Source organism: Engystomops pustulosus, chromosome 5 (assembly GCF_040894005.1).
Source record: "Engystomops pustulosus chromosome 5, aEngPut4.maternal, whole genome shotgun sequence".
NCBI lineage: Eukaryota > Metazoa > Chordata > Amphibia > Anura > Leptodactylidae > Engystomops > Engystomops pustulosus.
Genome location: NC_092415.1, coordinates 14,198,630 through 14,213,106, shown reverse-complemented (window position 1 = coordinate 14,213,106; position 14,477 = coordinate 14,198,630). Strand labels below are relative to the sequence as shown.

The 14,477-nt window shown below is 42.1% G+C and overlaps 1 long non-coding RNA gene across 5 annotated transcripts in view; it reads left to right on the top strand.

Annotated features, from left to right (window-relative positions):
* LOC140133944 (uncharacterized) overlaps positions 1-1,073 on the top strand; it is a 78,981-nt gene extending 77,908 nt beyond the window's left edge. For all 5 annotated transcript variants that reach the window (XR_011855981.1, XR_011855979.1, XR_011855977.1 and 2 more), the window contains exon 3: positions 732-1,073. This is a non-coding gene — a long non-coding RNA (uncharacterized lncRNA). The remainder of the gene's footprint in view (positions 1-731) is intronic.
* Positions 1,074-14,477: the final 13,404 nt, after the last annotated feature.

Genomic DNA, 14,477 nt, shown 5'->3' with positions numbered 1-14,477 from the left:
CTGGTCTTCAACCAACAAGCCAAAGCTCTTCCTCATCCTATGACCCTTTGCTAGAATTAAGTCACAAAATGCCACTTAAGGAGTGTGTGATGGTTCCAAATTAGAGGAGCAGTTTCTTCTTTTAGGGCAATTAACCTTGGGTGGAGAGATGCCAGTGGAGATATTCGTCAAATCCTTCAAGTGACTGACCCTTGTTCAACCTCATCTTCATCCATTTGGGAACAGATGTGTGACGGATGTTTCTCTATCCCTTTAAGTCCAATTCATTCACTATTTTTAGGGTTAATCCACTATTTCTAGAGATAGTTTACTGTACATTTAGGTAATGAGGGTTGTCTGGTTTGAAAAAATTTGCAATAAATTTATTACAAAGAGTATTTTTGGCTCTGGAGGACCCAACATGACACAGGGTCTATTGATTTCAATGGGCACTGAACAATATTGTATTTGCCCTGTGGTGGCGCTGCAGGGGGGGTTGAACATTTTTTTAGTCACAAGTTAGCGATTAGGCATTTGATAATAGTTCACAAAATTTCTATGTTATTGTTTTGGATTTGGGTGGAACAGAGGTGTAACTTGACCCACATCCCACTTTCCATGTGCCACAGTTGTATTTTTAAAAAGTGTTTAATATTTTTTTTATATAATTCCCTCCCGCTATTAGACATATGGCAGATGATTGATGGAAGAAATACTGTAGTTAATTTTTGGAGGGTTATATCTGATGACAGGAAGCTTTGGAAGTGGCCAGAGGACATCCTGCTGAAGGAGTTTTATGCTTCCATAGATAAAAAGACACAATTCAAATCAATTCTTGCCAAAGGCCGGGAAGACTGATGGAGAGGACACCAGGCTCTAGAGCCCGGAGCCACCTTGTGCCTGCAAACCATTTGGAGACCATGTGCGAGGCTGGTGGCAGTAATGAGAGGGCGCGAGAGATGGACGATGACAGTTCGGGAGCCAATCCACAACACTCAACAATTGGTGGACGTATCATCTCCTTCATCGTGAGCTGTGATATCATGAATCCCATAGGCAATTATATTAGCAGAAAAGATGGAGAAATATTAAAACAAGGAAAAAGAATTTCTAAATGAAATTGAAAAATAAATTACAAAAATTTTCAAAACGTTGGCATTGAGAATACATTTTTTATTAAGCTGATCTTTCAAAATTTCATAAATTGTTTTCAGTGGTGGAGGCTATGATAGTGTCAGGGCTCGGGGTCAGTGAACCCCCCGGACCACCGCAGACGATGACACAAGCTAAAACCTGGGACCGGAATCTAAGTGGTACCTGGTCTTCACCAGAGCCACTGCAAAGCAGGATGGTCTTGCCGTGGCGTGGTACCATCAGGTCATTCCACAGGTGCAACTTGTCGGCGGTGGCAGCCAAGGTCGAGATACATAATCAGCGGGCAGTCTCAGAGTCAGGAACAAGCAGATAATCAGGGCAGGCGATAGCGGTGCAGAGTCAGGATCAGGTCCGAGGTCACAACGGGCGGTCTGAGCAGGAATGCAAGGAACACAGAGGGAAAATCTTCTCTTAGGCACGTAGGACTAAGATCCGACAGAGGTTGCTGTGAGAAGCCGGCCTTTATAAAAAAAACCCGGAAGTGGCCAGCCCCAATCAGTGGTGCGCTGGCCCTTTAAATCTGCGAGTCCCAGCACCCGCATACCCTAGGTCAGCCGGAATGGGAGCAGGAGCCTGGAGAGGTGAGTACGGTAGGAACCAAGTGCCAACACGGATAGGGGCAATGGGTGTCTGCGTTCCGATACGTGGATCGCAGGAGCACCCGTGACAGATAGCTACAAAGATGGCTGCATTGAATGAGGGGAGGGATCGGGAAGTCTTCATCTACTTCCTGCTATCAGCAGAGGCACCACAGTAATAACAACATAGAAACTTTCAATAATTGTGACAACTTACATTATTTTTGGCTCACACTTTTCCCACAAAGCCACACCCCTTTTGTGTTACTTGGTCTAAAAGTGTCTTAAAAGTCTTGATTAAAAAATAATTTTAGTGCTAAAAATTAAAAAAATATAAAGAATAAAAAGAGTCACAAAACAGTTGCCGTTAATTTTTCTATCTGGTTTCTAATGTTCTTATTTTTATGTCAAAAGTCAAAATGTTTCTAATAAAAATGTGCAATACCGGGTATCACCTGAAAAACAACTGTGGCGCTGTTTCTGTAGAAATTAGGCAAAACCCGTTTTAGAAATATTGCATACAAAATATTCAGTATTTTTGTTTCCTGAATCGGCAGAAGTGGCTCCTGGATCTGGAGAACATCGTTGCGGTCTGTCTGGTCACTGACTTGTTACACTTGGCAAACTGACATCCCAAGTTTACATTCTGACCTGTATACATTTCCAGCTACTTCCATCCCCTTCTGTCAGATATAAGTCATATGTTCTAGTCCTAATTATCTGTACAGCCGCAAAAGGAGTGATGGTTCTTGGGTAATACTGTCTGTAATTGTGAATTGTGTGAATTGTAATGGAATCTGCTAATATTGCAATTATAGGGGAAGAAAGGGGACTTCCACTTAAGAAATGAGGTCTTACTCACTCTCGTACTTCATATAATGCTGAAATAACAATAACATACAGTGACCGGCGCCATGCGTAGAGTCATCCTAGAAATAATAGAGATAATGGTCAAACATAGACAGGTCAAGGACTCAATGGGGCAGATTTACTTACCCGGTCCATTCGCGATCCAGCGGCGCGTTCTCTGCGCTAGATTCGGATCCGGCCGGGATTTATTAAGGCAGTTCCTCCGCCGTCCACCAGGTGGCGCCGAAAAGCATCGGAACGCGCTGGAGTTCACCGGCTCGGGCTGAGTGAAGGTAAGTGCAAGCTCCGCGACAGATTTTTTGTTTTAAATGCGGCGGCTTTTCCGAATCCGTCGGGTTTTCGTTCGGCCACGCCTCCCGATTTCCGTCGCGTGCATGCCAGCGTCGATGCGCCAAAATCCGATCGCGTGCGCCAAAAACCCGGGGCAATTCAGGGAAAATCGGCGCAAATCGGAAATATTCGGGTAACACGTCGGGAAAACGCGAATCGGGCCCTTAGTAAATGACCCCCAATGTCTAGAGTCATCATCCAGAAATTCTAATCTTGTCCTCGTTGTTAGGAACCTGGATTTCATAGATCCCATTGAGCAGAACTTCCGTGAATTCTGAAAGGAATCTGCGATGAAGGCTCCATACAAAGCCTCTGATGCCATTGTGAACCAAGCTTAAGACTTGTGGTAGTCACAAGCTCCGGTACAAGGCCAACTGGGATGTTATCAGTTTGTCCCACGTCTTCTAGACCAGTTCTGTTAAAGGAAACCTACCACTTGTAGTGGCATGTTTCCGATGGAAATACCGGGCACCAGCTCAGGGTGAGATCAGGCTGAGCTGGTGCCGGAGCTTATTTTAGTTAGTGTTTTAAACCGCGGTATCGCGGTTTAAAACACTTTTTAAACTTTATAGCCGGCGCAGGCAGGTACGCGCTCGGCGCTTACCGTGCGCGCGGCTACATAGGAAGTGAATGAGAGCCGCGTGCACGGTAAGCGCCGAGCGCGTACCTGCCTGCGCCGGCTATAACGTTTAAAAAGTGTTTTAAACCGCAATACCGCGGTTTAAAACACTAACGAAATAAGCTCCGGCACCAGCTCACCCTGAGCTGGTGCCCGATATTGCCATCGGAAACCTGCCACTACAAGTGGTAGGTTTCCTTTAACCATGTGTGTGCAACCTAGAACCAACTTTGATTGGGCTGACATGAAACTTCAACAGACATGGACCTAAGGAGCTTTCTTTATGAAGGACTTTTTGGTGAAGGTCAAGAACTTGTGCTACATTTTTGCTATATTGCCTTGAAACCCAGGTTGCTGACAACAAGGACAAAATTAGAATTTCTGGATGATGACTCTAGACATTGATTCCTTGACCTGTCTATGTTTGACTATGGGATTCGTGTTGGCTTCTTACCTGTTCTGTTGACTAGGAGAATACCTTAAACTTCACTTTTAGGTTTTTTAGCAGTAGACCAGACTAAGTTCTACTCTTTAAACTACACTAGCGCATCTACTACAACTTCATGTTTCTCAACTGCTCTGGCCTCTTATTCAGAAAGGTTCTCAATTGAATATAGTTAAATATAATGATACTTCTAGATCAGCACCAGAACATTAGCAGGTTCTACTTTAGAACCTAAAAACAGTGATGACTAAAACAACATTTTACGTTTCACAATTGATTTAGTCTCTTCTTCAAAGAAGTTCTTAGTTAAACCTAGGACTTTAGAGGAGTTTCGATCCGTATTAGTAATCAGGACAATGATGAGAAGAAGAATGTTGTCCTCTCATTGGGTTTTAGACTGAAAGGTCACCAGATACTGAAATGTCCTGTCCAAAGTCTTAGGCTATATTCACACGAACGTATGGGGGACGTATATACGGCCGCCGTATATACTGCCGATATACGTCCCCCATACACTTCCATGGGCGCACGGCACCCTACGGGAGCGGTACGGTGCCGCACACGTGCGGCACCGTACCGTTCTGTACCCGGGAAAAAGATAGGACATGTCCTATCTTTTCCCGTAATACGGCGCCGTGCGCCATAGGTTGCTATGGAGAGGGGCGGGGGTGAACTGCGCTCACCTCCTCCTCCTCTCCCCGTACACTGCCGTTGCCCGCTACGGTACGGTACGGGCGGGCAACGGCAGTGTGAATGTAGCCTAAGAAGCCATAACTTAATGACTGGTATACTGATATTAATTAATAATTCCAAATTAGAGTCCACTGATGGCAATAGTTGACCTCTGTTTCACGATTACCGTTATAAAGCAAGTAAGTAAAGTAGATAGTAGGTCCATCAAGTCAAATCCATTAGGTCCATACTAGGGGAAAAGTTCCTTCCATGTCCAAACAATGAAGTCCGAATAAATCTCCGAATGAACATCCTATGCCAAAAATACATTTTCGATAAGTTTAGACTTCACCCTTTCTAGTAGAAGACCATGACTGTATATATAGACCAGTTGAGCGTTGAGAAGATCACCCATTTCTAAGATAATTAGTGATACTTCAAGTATAGAATAAAACATTGTCAAAAATATGTAAAACTTCTTCAATTATTTGCTGGATTATCAGTCCATCCATGGTGAGAACGTCTGTAGACACGTCTCAAAATGCCCGTACACATAACTTTTCTCCAATAGTCTTTGACATTTGAATGTTTAGTTGACCCAAAAGTTTTCACTCATTGCTCAGCTTTTATACTAGTCCATAATAGATAAGTAAACTCATACTGGTCAACACTTCTGAGGAGAACGTCCTCCAGGTATGATACATCTGCTCAAATGTCAAGGTCACTCAGATACCTTAGCAGCGAGGGCTGTGTTGACGAATGAGTGAAAGACGGCAATTACCCTTGTCAGGTGCAGATGAAGTTGCCTTGTTAGTGTGGACGGCTGGAATGGGCTAATCCCTTGAGTGCTTGGGTTGACCAAGGAATGTTTCACAAAAGGTTAAAGATCACCATAGCTAGATTCCTCTATGTTATGAATAGCTTCTTGGAGATGAATATTTTGATACTTGACCCATCTTGATGGTTTCTTGAATTGGGCTTCTGTTAATTAAGAATTCAAAACAATTGGAAAAACTGTGAATCACCAGTCCCCGAATTTAGCCTCAACAAATGGCTCCTTCTTTTAATGGCCAAGAAGTTTCATTAGTGAAGAACAGGTGGAATTATGTAGCCAAAACTTAGTTGAGAAGTGGAATCCCTATCATCCAAAGACATACGTACTATAGAAGGAACCTATGGGGCACTTTAGAGAAGTTTTGCTTTTCCATGGTAGCAATGAAGACATGGAGAGTGGAGGAGAAATGTTGTCCTCTCATCTTGTCATTGGGGTTTAGACAAAAGGTCACCAGACATGGAAACTGGAAATGTCCTATCTGAAGTGTTAGAAGCCATAACCTACTCACTGATAGAACTTAATGGGGATCATTTACTAAGGGCCCGATTCGCGTTTTCCCGACGTGTTACCCGAATATTTCCGATTTGCGCTGATTTTTCCTGTATTGCCCTCGGTTTTTGGCGTACGCGATCGGATTTTGGCGCATCGGCGCTGGCATGCACGCAACGGAAATCGGGGGGCGTGGCCGAACGAAAACCCGATGGATTCGGAAAAACCGCAGCATTTAAAAAACCCAAAGTGTGGCGGAGCTTGCACTCACCTTCATCCAGGATAGGCCGGTGTATTTGAGTGCGTTCCGATGCTCTTCAGCGCAGCAGCGCCACCTGGTGGACGGCGGAGGAACTACCTTAATGAATCCTGGCCGGACCCGAATCCACCGCAGAGAACGCGCCGCTGGATCGCGCACGGACCAGGTAAGTAAATCTGCCCCATTGGGACCAAGTGAAGGTAAGCGCGTCCCAAGCGACACTTTTATTGTTTTAAATGTGGCGGTTTTTCCGAATCCGTCGGGTTTTCACTCGGCCACGCCCCCTGATTTCCGTCGCGCGCATGCCGGCGCCGATACGACACAATCCGATCGCGTGCGCCAAAATCCGAACCAATACAGGGAAAGTCAGCGCAAATCGGAAATATTCGGGTAACACGTCGGGAAAACGCGAATCGGGCCCTTAGTAAATGACCCCCAATATGTCCAAATTAGTGTCCACTAATGAGGTAGGTGCCCTCTGTATGTTTCATGATTACCTTTAAAGCCCACGTCAAATAAAGTTGAATGAAGATCCAGGTCCATCCAGTCTATAGTGAGGAAATAAAATATTTCCATGTCCAAACACGGTAGTCCAAATATATCCCTGGATCAACATCCTATGCCAAAAATACATTTTCCATAAGACTCCATCCCCTTTAGTAGAAACCCATGCCTTTATCTAGACCAGATGAACATTGAGAAGATCATCTCTTTGGAAGATCATTTTCCAATGCAAATATTCTTGGCAATCATGGCCAAAAAAAGAGAACATGACAATTTTCACAGTTCTGTCGGGATCAGCAAGAATTGGAATTTGAGACCTCAACAATGTATTTTCTGGGTAGTCTACATCCACAAGGGTCCTCAGCATTAACCTACTCCTTTCTGAAGGAACATTGGCAGATGACAACATATCAGTAAAAAAACTTTGAGTCCATCTTCTTGTGCACTAGAGATTTTCTCTGACCTTTATCACGTGACCATGAATACCTTTCTCGAGTCAAATCTGGTAGGTGACCACCACTGACCTGTGCTTGTTATCTTCTAGTTGTCTGGAGAAAACTACTCTAGGGTTAGAGCTCAGTGTCAAAGTGTTTAAAAAACAAACATTGTTGAAGGGGAAACCATACTCCTTATTGATCATTCAATGGTTCCACCTGGGCCAACAAAGCGCTAAAGTATCCATCAGTAGACCTGGCCCTGAGACTGATGGACCCATTGTACAATGGATCCATGACAACAAGGATTAGCAACTACATGGATTCATGTGGCATGACGTAAGTTGTCTTACGCCCAATTTTCTAAGAAAGTACCCCCAAAAAATTCATCATGACTCATAACACTCAGGAGCAGGACCCAAAAAGGGGGCTCAGTCTTAACCAAACTTGTTACCTCCATCCAAAAAGAAAAAAACAATCGAGACAAGACACCCAAGTCCTGGGGTCTTCTGCTTCTTCACGACCACAGTTGGTACCTCTGTACTTACATTTATCCTTAATATTAACTAAGACACACAAGTTCTAGGGCAAATGTTGGAGCCAGAGAGGGTATGAATGGTAATATTGTTCTCTTCCATTGGTTCAGAATCAGATAACACAATGTATATGTTCCCGATATGCGTAATCCAAACATGGCCGCTTTTTTGGCCACCATCATCGGCCTCCAGGATACATGATGACTTTATGATGTGTCTTTATTTGCTCTGTTTAGAAAAATGACAAAGTCCTGGGTGTCATTTTCTGGCTTTGCCAAGTATTAATGGCCCAGAATATTACAATATTCAGACACAACAAACCATCTTTAATGACCCAGAACTAATACTAATACTCCACTAATGTGATCATCACACTGATACACGACTGCTCAGATCCTGGAAGATAAATACACAGCCTGGAAAATTATGTACAAACCATCAGCAATATGGAACTAATATCTTATTAACGGAGAGACACGCTGCACTCTTAAAGGGATCCTGTAATTTTCTAGAATGATTCTTACATCAATAATAAAATAATCCTAAAATACTATTCAGATGTACAAGAATATAATTAATATATTACTGCCCCTATGTACAAGAATATAACTACTATAATACTGCCCCCTATGTACAGGAATATAACTACTATAATACTGCCCCCTATGTACAAGAATATAACTACTATAATACTGCCCCCTATGTACAAGAATATAACTTCTATAATACTGCCCCCTATGTATAAGAATATAACTACTATAATACTGCCCCCTATGTACAAGAATATAACTACTATAATACTGCCCCCTATGTACAAGAATATAACTACTATAATACTGCCCCCTATGTACAGGAATATAACTACTATAATACTGCCCCCTATGTACAGGAATATAACTACTATAATACTGCCCCCTATGTACAGGAATATAACTACTATAATACTGCCCCCTATGTACAAGAATATAACTACTATAATACTGCCCCCTATGTACAGGAATATAACTACTATAATACTGCCCCCTATGTACAAGAATATAACTACTATAAGACTGCCCCCTATGTACAGGAATATAACTACTATAATACTGCCCCCTATGTACAAGAATATAACTACTATAATACTGCCCCCTATGTACAAGAATATAACTACTATAATACTGCCCCCTATGTACAAGAATATAACTACTATAATACTGCCCCCTATGTACAGGAATATAACTACTATAATACTGCCCCCTATGTACAAGAATATAACTACTATAATACTGCCCCCTATGTACAGGAATATAACTACTATAATACTGCCCCCTATGTACAGGAATATAACTACTATAATACTGCCCCCTATGTACAAGAATATAACTACTATAATACTGCCCCCTATGTACAGGAATATAACTACTATAATACTGCCCCCTATGTACAGGAATATAACTACTATAATACTGCCCCCTATGTACAAGAATATAACTACTATAAGACTGCCCCCTATGTACAGGAATATAACTACTATAATACTGCCCCCTATGTACAAGAATATAACTACTATAATACTGCCCCCTATGTACAGGAATATAACTACTATAATACTGCCCCCTATGTACAGGAATATAACTACTATAATACTGCCCCCTATGTACAGGAATATAACTACTATAATACTGCCCCCTATGTACAAGAATATAACTACTATAAGACTGCCCCCTATGTACAGGAATATAACTACTATAATACTGCCCCCTATGTACAAGAATATAACTACTATAATACTGCCCCCTATGTACAAGAATATAACTACTATAAGACTGCCCCCTATGTACAGGAATATAACTACTATAATACTGCCCCGTATGTACAAGAATATAACTACTATAATACTGCCCCCTATGTACACGAATATAACTACTATAATACTGCCCCCTATGTACAAGAATATAACTACTATAATACTGCCCCCTATGTACAAGACTATAACTACTATAATACTGCCCCTATGTACAAGAATATAACTACTATAATACTGCCCCCTATGTACAAGAATATGACTACTATAATACTGCCCCCTATGTACAAGAATATAACTACTATAATACTGCCCCCTATGTACAGGAATATAACTACTATAATACTGCCCCCTATGTACAGGAATATAACTACTATAATACTGCCCCCTATGTACAAGAATATAACTACTATAATACTGCCCCCTATGTACAAGAATATAACTACTATAGTACTGCCCCCATGTACAGGAATATAACTACTATAATACTGCCCCCTATGTATAAGAATATAACTACTATAATACTGCCCCCTATGTACAAGAATATAACTACTATAATACTGCTCCCTATGTACAAGAATATAACTACTATAATACCGCCCCTATGTACAGGAATATAACTACTATAATACTGCCCCCTATGTACAAGAATATAACTACTATAATACTGCCCCCTATGTACAGGAATATAACTACTATAATACTGCCCCCTATGTACAAGAATATAACTACTATAATACTGCCCCCTATGTACAAGAATATAACTACTATAACACTGCCCCCTATGTACAAGAATATAACTACTATAATACTGCCCTCTATGTACAAGAATATAACTACTATAATACTGCCCCCTATGTACAAGAATATAACTACTATAATACTGCCCCCTATGTACAAGAATATAACTACTATAATCCTGTCCCTGTGTACAAGAATATAACTGCTATAATACTGCCCCTATGTACAAGAATATAACTACTATAATACTGCCCCCTATGTACAAGAATATAACTACTATAATACTGCCCCCTATGTACAAGAATATAACTACTATAATACTGCCCCCTATGTACAAGAATATAACTACTATAATACTGCCCCCTATGTACAAGAATATAACTACTATAATACTGCTCCTATGTACAGGAATATAACTACTATAATACTGCCCCCTATGTACAGGAATATAACTACTATAATACTGCCCACTATGTAGAAGAATATAACTACTATAATACATCGGGATACTGCAGTATATACATATCAGACTATGTACCACTAGCTAGAGTTGCCCTAGTTATATACAGTGAGTTGCTATGTTATAGATGCTACCTGTATTGTGGTATTACACAAGGAGTCACTGCACTGTATACGGTATATCTTTTGTTTCTGAATCTGTGAATGTTATAAGTGGGTAACCGGCAGATCCTCCTTATCCCGGTTACAATGAGCCCGGGCTTGTCCCGCCAAGATTACTGGCTCATTAATATGCAGGAATTTTAACGGAAGCCATTAATTATAGGAAATAGTTTTTTTTTCCATTATTTTTGGGTGTCTCCATGATTTATCATTTCATAACGCTCTCCTGTCTGGGGTTGGCGCGCGGTGCCAGGTATGCGGGGTTGTCCTGCCCTGTTATTTGCCTCAGTTATGTGGAGCCGGTGCCAGCTGGCATCGCCAGTCACTCACATTGTCCCGGGGGTCCGGCACCAGCGAGACGCCTCGTACAGTCCTGACCTTCTTGTAGGGACACAAGTAATGGCCGTAGACACAAGATTAAAGGAATGTGACCATACAGTACTGCAATGGGGTTGTATCCTCACACTGCTTTGCTCTGTGCTCTCTGCAGCCAGTGGTAGCCCTGGGGAGACGTGTAATCAGACCTTTGTGCATTCTTTTAGTAGCAGCAGGACTCTGAATTGTGGATTTATATTCCAAGACTTCAGCTTCCCCAAATGCACTGGAAATGTTTCCTCACACTGCTGTGCTCTGTGTTCTCTGCAGTCAGTTTTAGTTATTGCCCCAGGAGAGACGTCCAATGATACCATTGTGTATTTTGTAAGTAGCAGCAGAACTGTTACATATGGATTTATATTCCAGGATTGTAGCTTCTCTAAGTGCAAATGAGGCAGGTCCCCACACTGCTTTTCCCTGAGCTCTCTGCATTAGACTGTTCAAAAAGCTGCCTTTTGAGAAATTGCAGTTTTATTCAGTCAAAAGTTTTCAATTGCTTTTACTCAGACTAGAGGGGCTGTGGAGCAGATCAATGACACTAATGGAACAGCAGTGAGAGGACACAACTACAGAGCTGCCCGTGGCTAATACCCCATGCTCTCTGTGGTTCTCTATAGTCAAAACTGCTGACAGATTCCCTTTAATCATCATAGCTACTTGTGTAATGTTAATAGCAGATTTGTGATGCATTATATTTCAGGATTGCAGCTGGACTTAATGTGCTGGGATATGTCCTCACACTGCTGTGCTCTTTGTTCACTGCATTGAGCTACACCACAGCCCATCCCCTCCAGTAAAGCTGTAGTTGGCTTCATGTTAAATACTGGTTGATGGAAAACAGTGTGGGGTAGTTTAATGCAGAGAACATAGAGCAAAGCAGTGTCAGGACACACTCTAGTAAACTTGAGACCATACCTAACACTGGCTGTGGAGAACACAGAGCACAGTAGTGTGAGGATGACCCCCTCAGAAGCTATATTCCTGGAATATAAGTCCATATTTCACTGTCCTGCCACTACTAACAAAATAAACAAATTAAAGATTTCACATCCCTCCAGGTTCAATACCGAACACTGTCTGTAGGGAGCACAGAGCACAGCATTGTGAGGATGATCCCCCAGAAGCTATAATCATGAAATACAAATCCATATTTTACAGTCCTGCTGCTACTAATAACATACACTAAGATATGATTACATAGCTCTCCATAGAGTGGGACAATACCTAACACTGGCTGCAGAGAGCACAGAGCACAGCATTGTGAGGATGATTCCCCAGAAGCTATAATCATGAAATACAAATCCATATTTCACAGTCCTGCTGCTACTAACAGCATACGCAAAGATATGATTCAACATCTGCAAAGAGTTTGTATGTTCTCTCTGTGTTTGTGTGGGTTTCCTCTGGGTCCTCCGGTTTCCTCCCACACTCCAAAACATACTGTTAGGTTGATTAGATTGTGAGCCCCATTGGGGACAGGTACCGATTTAGGAAACTCTGTGCAGCGCTGCGTAATCTGTGCGCGCTATATAAATAAAGAATAATTATTGATTATTATTATGATTACATAGATCTCCAGAGAGTGGGACAATACCGAACACTGGCTGCAGAGAGCACAGAGCAAAGCAGTGTGAGGATAATCCCACAGAAGCCACAATCGTTATTTCACAGTCCTGCTGCTACTAACCAGGGGCATAACTACAGTAGTAGCAGCCAAAGCAGTCACTATGGGGCCCACAGTGTTAGGGGGCCCCTTCATCCTACCTGACATACTAAAGAGTGGAGGATGTGCACCATTATATACATATTATGCTGCACATTGTACAGCATAACATGTATATAACATATATGTGATGTATATGTGCTCTATATGTGTGTATAAATGTGTGATTGGAATTTGCATGTGTGGGTATACAAATATGTATATTTCTAAAGTGAGAAGGGGGGCCCCATACAGGAGCCTGCTACGGGGCCCTGCTTCTCCTAGTTATGCAACACAAAGTCTGATTACACATCTCTCCAGGGAGAAGACTTAACCATGGCTGCTGTACTTGATGGTCACACTTGCTGTCACCTTCCCTTTAAGGCGGCCACGTACTTGTGTCTTTTAATAAGGAAGAAAGAAACACTGAAGATTCTGTAATGTGACAATGTAATGTGTGACAGTAACAATGTCTGCGGATGTAGCGGTCCGGCAGTTATGTAACATTGGGCCTCACTTATATAAGTGCAGTTATGCAATGAGCCGAGCGGCGGGGGGGGGGGGAGAGGAAATGCTATAGGGATTGTCAGAGAACGGGGACACTATACAGCCTTCCATACATTACTGCACGTCCCTATTATAGTCCCTCCGGTTTCCTAATACATATGTACAGGAAGGGCTCAATCACATTACACAACATCTCTATGATATATTCCAATGAAGTGCGTCCTAACACTGCTGTGCTCTTAGCTCTCTGTATAGAGTCACTCCCCTCCTGTAGACAGATGCAGATTTCTGGCTGAATACTACATACGTTTGTGCCTGTGGGTCACTTCAAAGGGACTCTTCTTCTGAACAAGCACAGCGCCATGTATTTTATAGTGGCTGTGCTTGGTATTGCAGCTCAGGCTCATTCACTTGAAAAGGACTGAGCTGAGACCTGACCACATATTGAAGTATGTGGCGCCACTAACCCCTTTACTTCAACCACCTTAAAGGGAACCTGCCACCAACTTTTAGCCCATTAAAATCCAAGCCCCCTCTGGTAGGGGATGAAATGTCCTTTGTAGAATTCCCACTTCTATGTGAAATCTCTTTTATTTACCTATAAAAAGATCTTCCCCCAAATCAGGAAAATATGACTATTCTCATCCCATTTACACATGAGATGAGTCAAGTTTAGTGGTTGCAGGAGTAGTGTCACTGCAGAAGCCCCTATCTACTGTTCTATAGCACCTATATGCTGGTGTCATATTAAAGATAAGGATCTCTTCTTTCAGATCACACCAGGCTTATGGCTTTGTGAACTACAGAACTAGAGATACAGGCAGCTAAATGTTGGAAATGTGAACTGCAGATAAAGATCCAGTTACCACCTATTTTAAAACCTGTTCATCCAGGTCTGTAGCTCACAAAATCCTAATGTGTCCTGAAAGAAGAGATCCTTATCTTTAATATGACACCAGCGGCGTGTTTTTAGGTGCTATAGAACAGAAGATAGGGGCATCTGAATTGACACCACTCCTGCAACCGCAAAACATGACTCA